This window comes from Furipterus horrens, unplaced genomic scaffold (assembly GCF_987537825.1).
Source record: "Furipterus horrens unplaced genomic scaffold, mFurHor1.1.pri manual_scaffold_11, whole genome shotgun sequence".
Taxonomy (NCBI): domain Eukaryota; kingdom Metazoa; phylum Chordata; class Mammalia; order Chiroptera; family Furipteridae; genus Furipterus; species Furipterus horrens.
Window position 1 is genome coordinate 27,667,963 of NW_028327181.1, and position 18,996 is coordinate 27,686,958.

Here is an 18,996-nt window from a genome sequence, read left to right on the forward strand (position 1 = left end):
AATAACAACACTACTTTAATCTCATGGTAATTTAGGGATCCCTATTTTGAAGTAGACATTTTAAGTTAAGTATTTGTTTAAGCTTATCTTAGAGAATTGTGAAATTATAGTTTTACTACTTGTTCCTCTTTGATTAAACTTTATACATCTCTTAATTTTCACACAGAGTTCTTAAAAAAATGTAAAGCATAATCTTCTGTACAAGAAAAAATTGAGCCACCAAACTCCACATTATATCTTGAGATTTAGTCAAGAACAAAATCTAAGATACAAGGTCTGTCCAGAAAACATCCAGCCATTATTAATATAATGAGAACCGTTTGCATGATATTGCTGTAACCTGGCAGCCAAAGAGATTGGACTGGAATGTGAGTGCATGAATAATGACAAATTTACCGCACTAGTCAGTGGGGGTGGAAGATGCTATTGAGTGAGCATGTGTACTGTGTGGCCGTTCCATTCAAAAAGACTGAGTGAGTAGACTAATGAATCTGCACCGGATTTTACATTAAGCTTGCACATTACTTTGCAGAAACTATTCAGATGACTCAGAGACCACAGCTGTGGGCAACTGGTGATTGGCAGCTTCATCATGACAACTCACCTGCTCATGCATCATGTCTCATGCAGATTTTTTTGGGCAAAACATCAAATCACCCAGGTGACTCAGCCCCCCCTACAGCCCAGCTTTGGTGCCCTGCGACTTCTGGTTTTTCCCAAAACTAAAATCACCTTTGAAAGTGAAGAGATTTCAGACTGTTGATGAGATTCATAAAATATGATGGGAAAGCTGATGGTGATTGGGAGACCTGTGTGAGGTCCCAAGGTGCCTACTTTGAAGGGACTGAGGTGTCATTATCTTGTGTACAATATTCTTGTATCTTTGTACCTTCTTCAATAAGTGACTCTATTTTTCATATTACATGGCTGGATCCCTTTGGGACAACCTTGTAGCTTGTCATCTAAAACATTGCCCTCTCTATGCCAAAAAACCTAAAGACTAATAGCTTTAACAATACTTTACACTCAACTTCTAAATTTGCAACATACTTTGAATGGAGATCAAAAAATGAGATCCAGGTAGGGGGGGTATGAATTAGAATAAAACAAAATATGACAGGAAAAAATTACAAGGCGAAAAGGCCTTTTCATACAGCAGAACATAATTTTTAAAGCTTGTATTGTATCACATAGTGTTCCTTTGCAAGATTTCATGTGTTGTGTTAAAATGAATTACACTCATACATTTTGTCTCAATCAATGAATCCCCTCACTTGCTATTACCTACGGCCCTTCCCAGCAGCCAGGATTCTGGCTACACTCCAGCACCAGGCTGGCATTAAAGTAAATAAAGTTGCTGGTGCCTGTCCAAATGTTCAATCGAGGTAACTGGAAAATGTTACCTACACCCAGATAATTTTAAAATTCTTTTTTCTTTCTTTCTTTTTTTTTTCTCACTTCTCTCCCCCTGCTATAAAATTACCTCCAACTTATTTGTCTGGCTAGAGGTTAATGGAACACTAATGATGTTAATGAGCCTTTTGTAGTGGAAGTTTTTTCAAGAAAGATATAATAGCTGTTTCCCTTTTAATCTTTTTCATCATTCAAGAGTTACAGGCTGAAACAATTAACAACTTGTGCAGCTCTGTCTCCCTGGTCAGTCACAGCCCAGTGGGGCAAAAAGCAGAAGCCCATTAGACAGTTTCACATGTCCACAGGTGAGATCCTGTGGATGAAGGCAACACATTGCTTCTCGCCAGAAGGCATAATGCTATTCAGGGAGAGAGAAAGGGGATTAGCAATCTGTTGATGAAGCTTTTCTGTGGCAGGCAGGCAGCGGGAGCTGTCCAAGGTACTGAAAAATCAGCATCGATTCCTTCCCTTTTCCTTTATTACAATGAGAGCCCTGCCTGCCGGAGAGCCACAGACCTCGAGGAGCTCACCGTCCAGCTCATTTAAGCATCCGAATGCTTTGTTGCTTGTAGTAAACTTGCCCTGACCTTATTGGGTCCTGACAAAAGAAGTGCATTTTCATAAAACAAGTTCTTTAGCAATACTTTGCAATTTCTTGGGCATTTGTCCATTTGGTGGTGGTTTGGCATGCTGTCTCCCTATGCTTTGTAAAGTATACACCCTAGATGCATATGATAATTAAAACATTCACTTATAGTTCTGCTAGGATGAAAAAACATTTAAATTAAAACATGTCCAAGATCTGAATTAATCCTGATTCTGACTCAGCTGGTGTTAGATTTTATTTCTAGTAAAAAGAGCCTGTAAATGCCTTCAGCAATTGCTTCAAGAAGAAATTCAGAGAACTCAGAAAGGATTGAAGAATGTGACATTTCACTTTTCTTTAGATTGTTGATTTCTTTTGTATGTAAAAGTGGATTTTAATTAAATGGATCATGGTTCACAACCAAGCTACAGAAAAAAAAAATTAAAGGCCCAAATCACTCAGAAACTTCTAGGCATTATTTTCCTAGAAAGGTCACTCTCAGTCAGAATTCAACCCTTAATGCCAGCTAACACAAAATGCAATGTAAAGTGTAATATTAATTGTCTAAAAGAATTTTGAATAAATTATGGTTATTAGGCACATTAATAATTTTCTATATATACTTAAACTTTATGGTTTAGGGGTTCCTAAGAAAACAATCAAAGTTTCATTATCCACCTGCTATGTGTGTTTAATCAACTTTATGCTTAGTGAGGTGGTACTAAAAAATAACATATAAAACCTGGAGCTAAAATATAGGAGAAAACACATATCTGAAATAATGAAAAAATAATTATCTAACTGTGGTGCTGACTAGAATCACAACTCTGCAGTTCAGAAAAGTTTTATTCAGATGAAGTGTAAATAAGATTTATTAAATCAAATAGTACATAGAAGGGATTTCTGGGTTCAGAAAACATTAAAAGTGTGAGAATACACATAATCATTGATGACACATTCATGTCAGAATTAGTGTTTAGTGTCAGTAGACAGATGGATTGAAATGAACAGAAATCAAAGGTAAGGAAATTTCCTAAGAGATCACTGTCAAAATTTAGAAATTGGTATAAATTGGAAAAAACTTCAACAGTAAGACATACTCTGAATAAAAATATTAAGATTTGATGACATATTTGATTTTTTGGAAGAAAAAGAAGATTTGGATTTTTTTTAGCCAGCAGAACTGGAATAGGGGACCATAAATAGAAAAGGAATAATTTTATAGAAAAAACATGTTCAATGGTGTTATTTTCAAATAACATAGTATTTTATCTAGCTCCAAAATGAGTCTGGCCTACTAAACTATTTTTAATATTTTTAACTCCTCATTCCCATTCAAACAATTACTCCAATAGCTAAATATATACTCTCACACCAATATAACAATAATTTCTACAAATTTGCTTCAGACAATAAAAATCACTGGAAAAAAAAGATGTTTTGTGCGTTGTGAAATTGGATATTTTTATATTACCAATGTATGCTCATTCCATCTATTTGGCAAGCTTTGCACTGATCTAGCAAACTGTCACAGCCTGTAGAGTTCCATGCAGATCCATAACATAGACTGTCTATAGGAAATGATGATGACTACTAGAAATAGTCTCAAAGAATCTATCAAATTCCTTAGATGGTAAAACCGGAGCTAAAGCTTTTATGCACATCACATCCTTGTTTTCTAAAGAAATAATGAACTTCCCCCCAAGCAGTGTAAGGAACTACATAATTCCGTGTATGGGGATGCTGTGCTTATAGAAATGTGCTCCATCCAGATGGCAAATGGGATGATGGTAAAGCCAGGATGAGGAAGCAACTAATGATACTCCAAATAGCAAACTGCAAAGCAAATGTAAGCACAAATGACATATCCAAAACCAGACAATGGAGCACATGTCAAAGTCAGCTGCTTGGGATGGGGAAGGAGGAGGCAAAAATAAAAATAAATATACAAGACATAAACATAAATACAAATGCATGACACTACTTCAGAAGCACTCAGTGCTACCCAGATCAGTCGTGGTTGCCCTCTCTTGCCCCCAAGCCTCCCTTTACCTAATCTCACTCACCATAAGAGAGACCAAAGACCACCCACTGCACTAGAGGAAGAGATGGGCTCTATATTGATTGTCCTGAAGAGAAAACAAAGAAGGCAGTGAACTCCATGTAATACATTAGCCTCAGACACCTTCATGTGTAAATGGGTGGAAACAGGGTTGAGGCTCTCTAAATGAGTTGTGCCTGGTTCAAGACTGAGAACTCTCTCTGACTTCGAGCCAGGCTTCTCTTCTCCAGCTTATCCCACGGTAGAACTATGACCACTTTGGGATGTTAGTGGTACACACATGGCTGTATATTTAGACAGGAAGGCCAAGGTGCATACAAGTAAATCATTAACCAGAACTCACAAGGATGAAAGACTTCTGCTTGCACTTTTATTAGAGAGGATTTATCTGCATTTTAAAGCTGTTGCTTTCTGATAAAAGGGAGAAAGAAAACCCTTTAAAAGTGCCTGAACCAACCTGAGATAATGCTTTTCAAACAGACAAAATGCCCTCACTGATTTATAGAGCCATTGCTGTCCTCGTCAGTGCCTCCAGAACTCCTGATACAGGCTGAAAGAAGAAATGTTTCATCAAAACATCTGGCCCTGCCGTATTGTACAGACAACCTGTCAGCCTATCGGAGCCAGGTTTTCTGTTGACATGGCCAAGACAGCAATGCAGTATGGGAACTTATTTCCCTCATTGTTATTGTTTACCTTTCCTTCTTCACAGTCACAGATGCTTTGTCTAACTGATAATAAAGATCCTTGGTGACTCAGTTTCTGTTTTCATCTTACCATTTCCTTCCCTGGCTGCTTATTTATGACTGCCAAGAAGTGCTGTTCAGGAAAACATGCCATTATAACAGAATGATGCTCTCTTGACATTGAAGATTGGAATCTATAAAAATGTTCTGTAACAACTCATTTTAATGTTTGCCTACTTGTCTTAATTTATTTTTTTTATTCTTATTCTCAATGTACTCGAGACAGAGGGAGGTTTGCCTCAGCTCAGGGAGACATGCTGCAAATTTAACTGCGACCACAGATGGTGTGGGTTGGGTTGACTACCTCTCTTTCAGCTTGGAGTAGCTATTGGTATGCAGCACACACCCATGTTCTCATCAAGACCATTAAAGGAAAGGGGTGCAGGATTCAGAAAAGCACAGCAGCCAAATTATTCTTGTTTATGGCAGGAAAGGGTTCACTTTAGATCAAGAGAGAAGTGTATTCACAAAGAAATAAGACTTGAAAAAAACTTTTTTTCTTTTAATTTCAGAGAAAAGACTGGCATATATTTGCTGGTCAGTGTCAAGGTATATTTTCAGTTTGAGCTAAGAGGTACATTTTCTGTGAATTAATGTGCAACTCTATTTCTAGTCTTTGTCCTTATAAGGTTGTTATTCTTCTGGGTGGCCATATATTATGCAGTGGTAGAATTAAAGGTACACAGATACTTAGTGGATTATTGTCAGATACTTTTGTCTAAAAATACATAATGAAAATTCAGTTATTCCTTCTAATATCACAGACAACAATTTGTCATATCTCAAGGAGGAAAGAACCCTTTAGTCTACTGCTTTGAGTCTATGTTAGAATGATCTGTGTTAGAGCTTTCCAGTGGGATAAAATGAAAACATTGGTGTTCTAACGAAAAAAAAAAAAATCACTTTACACATATGACTGACTCTTCCATAATGAGCCTACACTAAGTATCTGTCAGCCCTTTCTCAGGTTTCTATTTACTCTCTTTAGGGACTGAATACAAATATATTGCCTTTACTAGATTTTAAGTTCTTTTGAGATAAAAACTATGTTTATTTAATCTCTATATCTCTCATGTTATCAAAGACAGCGCTCTGTGAGCTATAGGAGATCAAAAATATCTGTTAAATACACAATGAAACACATGCTACTAATCACATGGGGGGTATACATTTTACTGAGTATTTTTGGCATACATATCTCTGTATGCAGGAAGCCTTGTGGTCTTATTGCTCTAGGCCTTTTGCCAGCCTTGAGGCCCCATGAAGACTTACACCCGAGATGACTGCTCCCTAACCAGCCTTTGACTTGCCTGCTCTTTTCCCCAACTTTCTGGTTGCTCTTCCTATCTTTGCATGAGTTAATTGGTCTCTGTAGCTCACGATATTCCCTTGCTGTGTTCTCCAGTCAGCTCCTTATTTGTTTACATTCTTAGTTCAAAAAGAGTGGATTTTTTGTTTGTTTGTTAGTTTAGTACACCTGGTAAAATAATCTCCCTGGAATCACTCCAGGACCTCCCAATGAGGTTGCCCCATCAGAAGGCGCTGTTGAGGGCTGAAAACTCATACCCAGGAAGGGAGACGGGTCATTGTATCTGAGAGCAGGAAGGAAAATTAGAATTTATGTCAATCAGCCCTTCTATTTTATAACTAAAGAAAGTGAGGCAGGAACAGAAAGCAAATAGAGTGTATATTACTTAACAGGAATCCTCCAGCCAATCTCAACAAAGATTTTTTTACCCTCCATGGATTGCTCAGAAACGTCTGGACACAATTTTGATTCACAATACTTGGGGGGGGGGGTTGGGTATTATTGGCATCTAATGAGCAGAGTCCAGGTAGGCTACACACCTACAACACACAGGACAACCCATGCCTCAAAAGTTACTCAGTCCAAAAAGTCAATGGTACTGAGGTTGAAAAAGCCTTATTCTAATCCATTAAGGCCACGTAAAGCCAACAGGCAAGGATGGAATGAAAAGAGTAAATTTTTCATTTTCGGGTTCTAGAGTATGTATTATCTCCTTTCTACAGAGCAGAAACCTTAAGAAAATGGGCATTCTTAATAGCAAATCTTAATGTGACTAGACTTAAACATTGATAAGCAAATGTGATACCAAGAAAACCTAATATTCATCAGGTACGAAACAAATCAGGATGCACTGTGTCTTGCATAAGCCTGGTGTGTCCACAGAATGAGCTTCGTGTATTGTTAGGTCATTGAGGTTTTGAGTTTGTGGAAGAGGTGACGGGCCCTTATGGGTGAGCCTACATTTATTTTAGGACCATAAACTGAGCTGCCATATAAGTGAAGGAAGTGAAGTGTTTTGAGAAGGTTATTGACCTAAAAGTCAGAAAGGTCTGGTCTGGCTCTTATCTCCAGCTTAGCTGCAGGTTTTTTACATGACGTGGAGCAACCCATGTCTTCTCCATTCCAGGGCTCGGATTTCTCTTTATCAAATAAATGTGACAGTTACCATTGACTTCAAAGGTCACAGCTTCCAGCTCTGAAAATCTGTTAGATTTATTTTTCTTCCCTGTCACCTCTCACCTAGTTCTAAGAGTCAGGTGGGAATAAAGTTATGTCAGCATTTCCTTTATGAATTGGGGTACCAGTGTGACTAAGGAGGAAGGACAGAAGTGGTGTGGAACACAGACAATTGGGGGAAATCTGGTGCAGTGTTTAAGACCATGGACTCCTGAGTCACACTGGGGTAGAATCTTGACTCTTGCCACTTGTTAACTCCATGTGATTGGGCAGTTATCTAACTGTTCTAGTCCTCAGTTTGCTCACCTGTGTTATGGGAATCATAATAATAATATCTACCCATGCAATTATTGGCAGGAAACATTGAGATAATATGAAAAGTATTTAGAAGTATTTAGGACAGCCCCAAAGCAAAAAATTAAGTAAATGGGATCAGCCAATGTGATTTGGTTTCTGGGTCAAAGTTAAGAAATATTATTTTCCTCCTCTAAGCCAGTCTGATCTTTACAGAAAAGAGAATGTTGAACACTGTTTTGGGTAATACATTTAATTCAATGTAAGAAAAACCACACAAATATGCTATAACCCCAGCAGAACACTCTTGTGCCACTTGCAATATATTAGTATATCAAGTCATTTACCCACTGGCACTGTATCTGGTTTCTCGGTCTGTTCTAGTTTCATGTGTGCCTTCACTGGGCTTAGGTAAAAACTCAATTGACCCTGAGCAAATATCGCTTCCTTTTGTTTGCTTATGGCTGGGGAGAGAGATTTTCCAAGATGATACTCCCTGTGTCTCCAACCTCCAAGAGGTCACTTGACATGCTTCCTCAATGTTAGTGCAAGGCTTTCTGGGATATAAGCTCTGTCATTAATCCTATTGGTTTCAATAGTTTCATGATACAGTCAATGCACTATTTAACACCCAGGAGGGAAGTGTTTCACGTGGATGATTCTTTCATCATCTCTGTCCATCTGGAGCTCCTTTTAAACTCATGCAGCACCACCTGCCTAGGAAAACAATGAACTTAGGTGACTTTTATTTCCTATGCAGACAGGGTTCCTATTAAAGAGCAGCAGAAAAGGGTTTGGAATTTATTTCTGCTATTTTGCAGGGAAGGGGTGATCCTTCATAGATATTAGTCCTATCATTTCTTAGGTATTACACTGATATTTTATTAGATTTACAACTATGATTGACACCTGTTAATAACCTGCAAGATGGGTAGAGGATGCTTATATTGTCAGCCAGAGTTATCTATGACTTCATTTTTCATCAACTTTGTCATTCAAGGGCAGCAGTGAAGGACATAATTTTTTCCTTAAGAGTTTGTTATAGATTTGGATACTGGACTGGGGAAATTTTTCTGTGCATCCACCTTCATGCTGATTCTTAGGAAATATAGTTTCAACATTGCATGTAATATTCACATAATACATTTATACACTTTTATACCCTAGTGTTGAAATGTTAATAAGCCGCTTGGTGACAAAGCTAGTTATTCCTTATATTAATCCTGAAAGTATGGTATTATCCAGGTCTTTTATTAGACTTTGTACTTTTAAACAATTCTGACTAAGAATAAGACCTTTTGAAGTTCAAGTTCATTGACTCTTGGCCAAAAATAAGAGATGGTAAAGAAACAAAGTATCTCACATCACCTGGAAGACCTAGTCAAATGTAAATACATAAAAATGAATGGTGACCTTAAAAATCAGTTACTATAATACTGGGTCAAAGCTCAAAGATAGCTAAGTTTAGAAAAAAATATATAAAATTACAGCTGATAACTTTTTAATTTTCCCAAATCAAAAAACGTCTTTGGTTTTCTACACATAGGCAAAAAGAACTAATTTTTTGATATTTTATTTTTTCAAAGAAAAAAATGAAATTGGATGTTTTCAAAATAAATGTTTTCCCTATAGCAGGCCTGAGATAAGGGGTTAGTGCCCCATATTTTTTGATAGCTCCATGTCCCCTGGTTCAGTGAGTCCTGGCTAAGGAAAAATTACATCTTCCTTTCATGCTGTAGTTTGTGACACATCCTGTCCCCTTCTGTAAGCACACTGTCCTAACACTGGCACTTCAGGAGGAGTGCAAGCATCTAGGAGAGCCGAGGGCAAGCCAGTAGAAGAACATTAAGGGACTCAAAGACAAAGAACTGCCAGCCTCAGGTCCACTGGAAGGTTGCACAGTGCCTGCCTCAGCCAGCAGCCCCTGAGGAAAGATGCATGACATTTGTCTTCCCTTGCTCCATGCCAGACTTGGGCAGGTCCTGGTGTTTACAAATCCCAACTGCAATTTATCTGCATTTATAGAATATATGTGTCTCTCTCATTTTCCAGATCTCTGGATAAAACTGAAACTACACCAAAATTTTTTAATGGTTCACTTAAAGCACAAGGGCAATGCCAAGCCTGATCTTAGTCACCATGCAAAAGAGGACTTATTATGCTGTCTTCCCAGAGCTAAACTGGATGGGTATAAAAAATTTTTCTAGCAAGGATCCAAGACGGTGGTAAGTAGGTCAAAGCTTCACTAGCTTTTTCCCAGGACCAAACTGGAATTATAGCTATATTATAGAACAATTACCTTGAATAACCACTGACAACTAGCTCAAGAGAAGTCTTATAACCAAGGATTTACAAAAGAAGTCATATCAAGACTGGTAGGAAGGGCTGAGATTTTTTTAAAAAGGGTTGGCCCTGCTTTCCTGGGTGGTGGTTGAGGTTTCAGAAGGATATCTCAGCTGTAGAGGGCTCTCCTGAGAAGCATAGGATTGAAACTCCAAGCTAGGCTCCCCAGCCCAGAGGATCTGGGCTAAAAAGAGGCACCCACATAACAATCTGGCTGTGAAAAGCAGCCTGTACACCAGGGAGAGACAGGAATCTATTAGAGACACAGAATTCCTTTTAAAGGGCCAATGCACAAAATCTGATCTGCAGCCATTCGTCCTGAGCTCTGCTGGAGGCAGGGCAAAGTGGACTAGACTCATGTGAAGAAAATCTGGGCTTTGTGACTCTGAGGAGGGAGCTGAAGGGATAGCTGCCAGGATCCCCATGCTGAGTCATTCTCCCACTGCAAATGCTCTCTCTTGGGTGGAGCACTCTCGTCCATACAGCATTCGTCTGAGGGAAAGCAATAGCCTCACCCTCTGGACTCCCTCTTTCCCCACTCTGTGGAGCTTAGGCCCTGCTGAGGAGTTCAGCCAGAGACTCTTTCAGCAGCTGAGCTTAACAGATAGCTGGCAGGTAGAGGCAAGAGGAGGTGGATCTAGAGTGTCTTGGGACTTTTGCTGACTTGCCCTCAGAACTAGTACTGGTAAAATCTGGCCTTTATGCACAGCTTGGTCCTTCCCATGCACACCCAGACCCAGCAGAAGCAACCATGAACTGTAGATTACTTGTAGCCTTAAAATGTTGCCAAGGGCCAGTCAGAGGCAGCATCTTACATTGGTCTGCACTAAAGTTTTTTCCCAAGAGGCCCAGAGCCGACACACCTAGTGGCCAGGCCAGCTATGGACAATATCAGAGCTAGATTCAACTACCTTTACAAGCAGCATATCCAAAGGGAGATCTCAAGAGACATCAAACCCTGCTGAGGCACATTCCACTTCCTGTGGTTAGCAAGTGCACAGCAGCTCTCAAAGTATGGTCAGGATTGAATCTCAGTCAGCCAGCCCGAGGGACATCACACACACAAACAGGTCAATAGTAAGCAAAACTCAGTTATAACAGGAGGTGCCACATAAACACAAGGACATTCCTGGAGAACACAGGTCATATGGTCAAGAAGACTGCACCCCTGAACCCCACAGGGCACCTACTACATAAGGATACTGCCTGAAGACTGGGAGTCAGAGCAGACCTATCTAATACATTGAAACAAATACAATGCGGCAGCCAAAATGGGGAGACAAAGAAACAGGACCCAAATAAAAGAGCCAGAGAAATCTCCAGAAAAAGAGCTAAAGAAAATAGAGACAAATAATTCACCAGATATAGAGTTCAAAAGAACAGTTATAAGGATGCTCAAGAAACTTAGTGAGAATTACAACAGGCATGAAAAAGAACATAGAAACCATAAAAAAAAACTTCTCAGAAATGAAGAACACAATATCTGAAACGAAGAATACACTAGAAAGAATAAACAACAGGTTGAATGAAGTAGAGGATCAAATCAGCAATTTGGATGACAAATTAGTAGAATACACTCAGTCAGAAAAGCAAAAATAAAACAAATTTTTAAAAAAATAAGAGCATTTAAGAGATCTTTGGGACAACATGAAGAGTAACAACATCTGTATCACACAGGTATCAGAAGGAGAAGAGAGAGAGCAATAGATTGAGAATGTATTTAAAGAAATAATAACCAAAAAAATAAAAAATAAAATAATGACCAAACACTTCCTTAACCTAGTAGAAAAAGAAAGACACAAGTCTAGTAAACACAGCAAGTCCCAAACAAGAAGGACCCAAAGAGACTCACACCAAGATACTCATAATTGAAATGTCAAAGGTTAAAGGCAAAAAGAGAATCTCAAAAGATGCAAGATAAGGGTAGTTAGTTCCCTACAAGGGAGTTATCATGAAACTGTCAGATGATTTCGGAACAGAAACCTTTTAGGTCAGAAGGAATTGGCATGAAATATTCAAAGTGATGAAAAGCAAGGACCTACAACCAAGACTAATTTACCCAAAACAATTATCATTTAAAACTGAAGGAGAAATAAAGAGCTTTTCAGGCAAGTAAAAGCTAAAGAAGTTTGTTATCACCAAGTTAGTATTACAGAAAATGTTAAAAGGACAGCCTGAAAAAGAAGGAGGAGGAGGAGGAGGGATAGAGGAATATAGTTAAAAGAATAAAACAGCAATAAGTATGTACCTATCAGTAGTCACTTTAAATGTAAATGGCTTAAATGCTCCAATCAAAAGATACAGGGTAGCTGAATAGATAAAAAACAAGACTCACATATATGTTGTCTACAAGAGACCCACATTAGAACAAAAGATACACACAGACTAAAAGTAAAGGAATGTAAAAAGATATTTCATGCACATGCAAAGAGGAAAAAAGCTTGGGTAGCTATACTTATATCTGACAAAATAGATTTTAAAACCAAGAGTATAGTAAGAGACAAAGAGGGACATTATGATAAAGAAATCAATTCAACAAGAGGATATAAACCTTTTAAACATTTATATACTCAACATAGGAACACTTAAATATGTAAAGGAAATCTTGATAGACATAAAGGGAGAGACTGACAAGATTGCAGTCATAATAGGGGATTTTTAACTTTCCATTTTCCTCAATGGATACATCCTCCAGACAGAAAATCAACAAGGGAACAGTGGCCTTAAATGACACAGTACATAAGATAGATTTAACTTATATCTACAAAGCATTTCATCCTAAAGCAGCAGAATTTACATTCTTTTCAAGTGTATGTGGAACATTTTCTAAGATAGATCACATTTTAGTATACAAAAAGTCTCAACTAATTTAAGAAAATTGCAATTTTATCAAACATCTTTTCTGACCATAGTTATAAAACTAGAAATAAATCACAAGGAAAAAAAAAAAAACCTGAAAAACACACAAAGACATGGAGACTAAATAACCTATTATTACACAATGACTGGATTAACAATGAGATCAAGGAAGATATCAAAAGATACCTTGAAGCAAATAAAAATAAGAACACAATAAAAAACTTATGGGACACAGAGAAAGTACTCCTAAAAAGGAAAATCATAGCATTATAGGCCTACCTCAGGAAACAAGAAAAATCTCAAATAAACAATCTAACTTTATACTTAAAGGAATTTTAAAAACAACAACAAGCAAAGTTCTAAGTGAGTAGAAGATAGGAAATAATAAAAATCAGAGTAGAAATAAACAAAATAAAATATAAAAAAAAAAAATACAAAAGATCAATGAAACCAAGATCTGGTTCTTTGAAAGGATAAACACAGTTGACAAACCTTTAATAAGACCCATCAAGAAAAAAGAGAGGGGACTGAAATAAAACTAGAAATGAAAGAGGGGAAATAACAGCTGAAATCACAGAAATACAAAGGACTGTAACAAAGTACTATAAACACTATATGCCAACAAATTGGACAATCTGGAAGAAGTGGATAAATACCTAGAGGCATACAAATTGCCAAAACTGAATCAGGAAGAATTAGAGGATCTGAATAGACAAATTACAACTAGTAAATTAAGAAGTAATCGAAAAGTTCCCAACAAACAAATCTTGGACTGGATGGATTCCCAGGTAAATTTTACCAAACATACAAATAACTTAGACCTATCTTCTCAAACTGTTCCAAAATATTCAAGAGGAAGGAAGGAGCCCAAGTTCATTTTATGAGGTCAGCATTATTTTAATTCCAAAACTAGATAAAGACACTAAAAAGAAAGAAACTCATAGGCCAATATCCCTAACATAGATGCTGAAATCCTCAATAAATTATTAGGACACCAATCTAGTGATCACAGCGTATATCATACACCATGATCAAGTGTGATTTATTCAAGGGATGCAAGGTTGGCACAGTAGCTGCAAATCAATAAACATGATATACTACACTTTCAAAAATGAAGGATAAAAACCATATGATCATATCAATAGAGGGAGAAAAAGCATTTGATAAAATTCAGCACATATTTATGGTAAAAACTCTCAGTGATGTGAGAACAGGGGAAACACACCTCAACATAATAAAGGCCATATATGACAAACCCACAGCCATCATACTCAATGGGCAAAATGGATCAAGACAGGGATGTCCACTTTTGCCACTCTTATTCAACATAGTAATAGAAGTCCTAGCAACAGCAATCAGACAAGAAGAAGTAATAAAAGGTATTCAAATTGGAAAGAAAGAAGTAAAACTATCATTATTTGTAGATGACATGATACTGTACACAGGGAACTTTAAAGATTCCACCAAAAAACTACTCAAAGTGATAAATGAATTCAGTAAAGTACTAGAATAAAAAAAAAAATCCAGAAATCAGTTGCATGTTTATGCACCAATAATGAACTACCAGAGAGGGAAACTAAGAAAACAGTCTATTCACAATTGCTTCAAAATAAATAAACTATCTAGGAATAAATTTAACCCAGAATATAAAATGCCTGCACTTGATAATTATAAGACACTGATGAAGTTAAAAGATACAAATGAGTGGTAGCATATATTGTATTCATGGTTAGGAAGAATGACATCATTAAAATGTCCATACTACCTAAAGAAATGTAATTCTTATCAAGATACCATATTTCACAGAAGTAGAACTAGAACAAATGTTCCAAAAATTTATATAGTACCACAAAAGACCTGGAATAGCAACAGCAATCTTGAGAAAGAACAAGTTGGAGAAATCACTCTACTTAGTATCAAACTATACTTACTACAAAGCCATAATAATAAAAACAGCATAGTACTGACAGAAAAACAGACATAGACCAATAAAACAGAACAGAGAGCCCAGAAATAAACCATGCCTTCATGGTCAATCAGTATTTGACAAAGGAAGCAAAAACATACAATGGAATAAAGATAGTCTATTTAATAAATGGTGGTGTAAATACTAGACAGATACTTACCAAAAAGTGAAACTAGACCACCTTCTTAGATCTTACATAAGAATAAACTCAAAATGAATTAAAGACTGAAATGTTAGACTCAAAACCATAAAAATCCTAGAAGAAAACATAGGCTGTAAAATCTTGCACATTTTTCACAGCAATATTTTTTTCTGATATATCTCCTGAGCATGAGAAACAGAAGAAAAAAATAAACAAATGGGACTACTTCAATCTAAAAAGTTTTTGTGCAGCAAAGGAAACCATAAAAAAAAAAATGAAAAGACAAGCCACCAAGTAGGAGAACATATTCACTGATACATCTGATATGGGGTTAATATGAAACATTTATAAAGAACTTATACAATTGAACATCAAAAAAACAAACAACCCAAATAAAAAATGGACAAAGACCCTGAATAGGCACTTCTCTAAAGAGGACAAACAGAAGACCAGTAGGCATAAGAAAAGATGCTCAAAATGAGAAATCATCAGAGTAATGCAAATTAAAACCAAAATGAAATATCACCTCACACCTGTCAGAATGGCTACCATCAATAAATCAACAAACAACAAGTGCTGGTGAGGATGTGAAGAAAGGGGAGCCCTCATATGTTGTAGGTGGGAATGCAGATTGGTGCAGCCACTGTGCAAAGTAGTATGGAATTACCCCCCCCAAATTAAGAAATAGAACCACCTTTGATTTCATTTCTGAGAATTTATTTGAAGAAACCTAAAACACTAACCCAAAAGAATATATACACCCCTACGTTCACTGCAGCATTATTGACGATAGCCAAGATTTGGAAGCAGCCCAAGTATCCATTAGTAGGTAAGTGTATACAAAAGCTGCTGTACATCTACACAATGGAGTACTGCTCAGCCATGAAAAAGAAGGAAATCTCACCCTTTGCATCAGCATGGATGGATCTCGAGAGCATTATGCTAAGTAAAGTAAGCCAGTCAGATAAAAACAAGTGCCATATGATTTCAATCATATGTGGACTCTAATGAACCAAATGAACTAACAAATAAAATAGAGACAGACTCATAGACACAGAGCAGGCCTGTCAGGGTGGGTGCGTTGGTGACGGGATTGAGCAAAAAGAAAAAAAGGAGAAAAAACTCATAGATACAAATGACAGTGTGACGACTGCTGGGGTTGAGGGGGAGGACGGTATAATGGGGATAAACGGTGATGGAAGGAGGTAGTAAATGTACAATCCAGTGTAGGGATGATGTGTTGTAGGTCTGTGCACCTGAATCCTGTATTATCTTGTCAACCAGTGTCGCTCCAATAACAAAAAAAGAAGAAAGAAAGAAAGAAAGTAGTTCTAGCACTTTTCCTCTGTCTTATTTTGGATCTGTTTTGCCATAATGCCACGTTTGTTTGTTTGTTTACTCAAAATTATTTTTTAAGTAAAGTGGAGCTATTTTTTCAGAAAATACAATTTATTAAAATAATTGTTAATTGAACCAACTGACCACTCACTCTCCCTTCCGTTTACCTAAAGCAGAATTTTACTTGCGCACTAGCGGGAAGAACAAAGAAGGAGGAGAGAAAAACAATAGAACAACTTTTGTTTTTATAATAGTCTTATGCGTGTATTTCATTACTTAATTCTTTCTAAACCGCTAAGGGAGAGGTACACCCAATTTTATCAGACCCAAGAAACTGGCACTGAAAGGTCACACAGGACCAGGACAGAAAGCCAGATTTCCTGGCTCCTAGCTTATTGCTTTTCACAACACTGTAGAAACATAATTCAACAATGAAAGCAGAAACCGGAACCCAGGCTAACTCCAAACACTGTCACTAACCGATTTCCCACTCTGTCAAAGGATAGAGGATAAGGCCATGTCAATGGTGAGTAAGGCCCAAAGAGTAAAGCAATGCTAATGAAATTTTCAAATTTTTTTTAGTTGTTCCACCGCAGATAGGACAGTGTGACCCCAGAGTGAGAATAAAAATGCTCATTTTCATTGATCAGCCCAGTGTTCTGAATTTTGAGCTTCAGATATGTATTGAATTATTTCTTCATTAGCATAAAATAAAATGCATTGTCCCTTACTGAAAGACCTAATTTTATAAAAACGAGGGAGAGCATTGTAGACTAAGTTGTGATTTTTGTGGCAATTTGGACCTATCCTTGGGAAGAGGCCTTGAATGCACATTACTGTCTGTATATAAACCACGCTGTTTGCATCAGAAATGGAGCAGAACCGCACAGTAAAAGAATATTAATTCTTGATATTTGTAGTTGTTGAAGAGTATCCACATGCTCTATCTGATCTTGTTGTTCACAGAAAATGTACATGACAGACCTACACCCATCACGCCCACAGTGACAATGCCAGCATGGACCTCTGCCCTCAACTGCTCCCTCTACTTGCACATCTAATTGGTGTCCAAGCTGGACTCCTGGCCTCCCCAGGCACCATCCTCTGATCATCTTCCCAACCTCAGTAAGTGGCAATAAAATCTTTCTGGTTGATTCTGCCAAAATATGGGGTTGTTTGATGTCTTTTACTTATTTTTCTCACATTTCATTCATTATCCATAGGGAATTCTGCCAGCACTACTTTCAAGATATATCCAGAATCTTATTATTACTCATTACTTTTATTGCTCACAGCCTGGATCAAACCATAATCCCAACTGTCTTCCTTTATTGCCTCCAATTCTAGTCTTAACCTATATCCAGAGCAATCTTTTCCAGATATAAGTCAGACCATGTTCACACTTATATCCTCAGATCAACACAGAATGGTACTGGCATAAAAAGACATATAGATCAGTGGAGTAGAAGAGAGAGCCCAGAAACAAGCCCATACCTATATGGTCAAGTAGTATTTGACACAGGAAGCCAAAATATAAACTGGGGTAAAGTCGGTCTATTTAATAAATGGTGCTGGAAAAATTGAACAGGTACTTGCAAAAATATATACAAAGATCACCTTCTTATACCATATACAAGAATAAATTTAAAATGCATTAAAAACTTAAATGTAAGGCTCAAAACCATAAATCTCAGAGTAGAAAATATAGACAATAAAATTTCTGACATTTCTCTTAGCAATATTTTTTCTGATCTATCTCCTCAGACAAAGGAAACAAACTAAAAAACAAATGGGAGTACATAAAACTAAAAAGTTCTTGCACAGCAAAGGAAACCATCAACAAAGAGAAAAGACAATTTAATAAATGAGAGAACATATTTGCCAATTATATATCTAAGGGGTTAATATCCAAAATTTATAAAAAATTAATCTTACTCAACACCAAAGAAACAAACAATTCAATTTAAAAAATAGGCAGAGGACCTGAATAAACACTTCTCCGAAGAAAACATAATGAAGGCCAACAGATATAAGAAAAGATGTTCAATGTCACTAATTGTCAGAGAAATGAAAATTAAAACCACAATGAGATACCACCTCATGCCTATCAGAATGGCCATCATCAATAAATCAGCAAACAACAAGCATTGGTGAGGATGTGTAGAAAAGGGAACCACTGTGCACTGTTGGTGGGAATGGACATTGGGGCAGTCACTATGGAAAACACTAATTTGAAAGAACATAGGCAGCCCTATGTTTATTGAGGTGTTATTTACAGTACCTGAGATATGAAAACAACACAAGTGCCCATCAATAAACAAGTGGATAAAAAATAACAGTTATACATATGCATATGAACAGGGACCCAAAGGAAAAACAAAATTATCTTCTCCAAGATGGGCCCCTTGTAGTACAGGCTTCCCCCTCTAGGTAAGAGTTCTAGGAACCCATCTATATCAGTGTACCAACTGGTGTTGTTGTGAGAGGCTGCATTAGGCTTCAGTGAAATGTTTTTGAAGACTCTTTCAACGCATTTGCCCATTTCATGATGGGTGATTTATGAGCACACGTGCCCACACTGCACAGAGTGTTCAGCAAGTTTTGACCAAAAATGCCTCACCCTCCCTATTCACTCGATCTCACCCAGAGTGACTTTTTTGTTTGTTTCCCAGGATGAAAAAAGTCCTCAAAAGAAAATATTTTGCTGATGTGGAAGAGGTGAAACAAAAAACAGCAGAAACCCTGAAAGTCATCAAAATCAA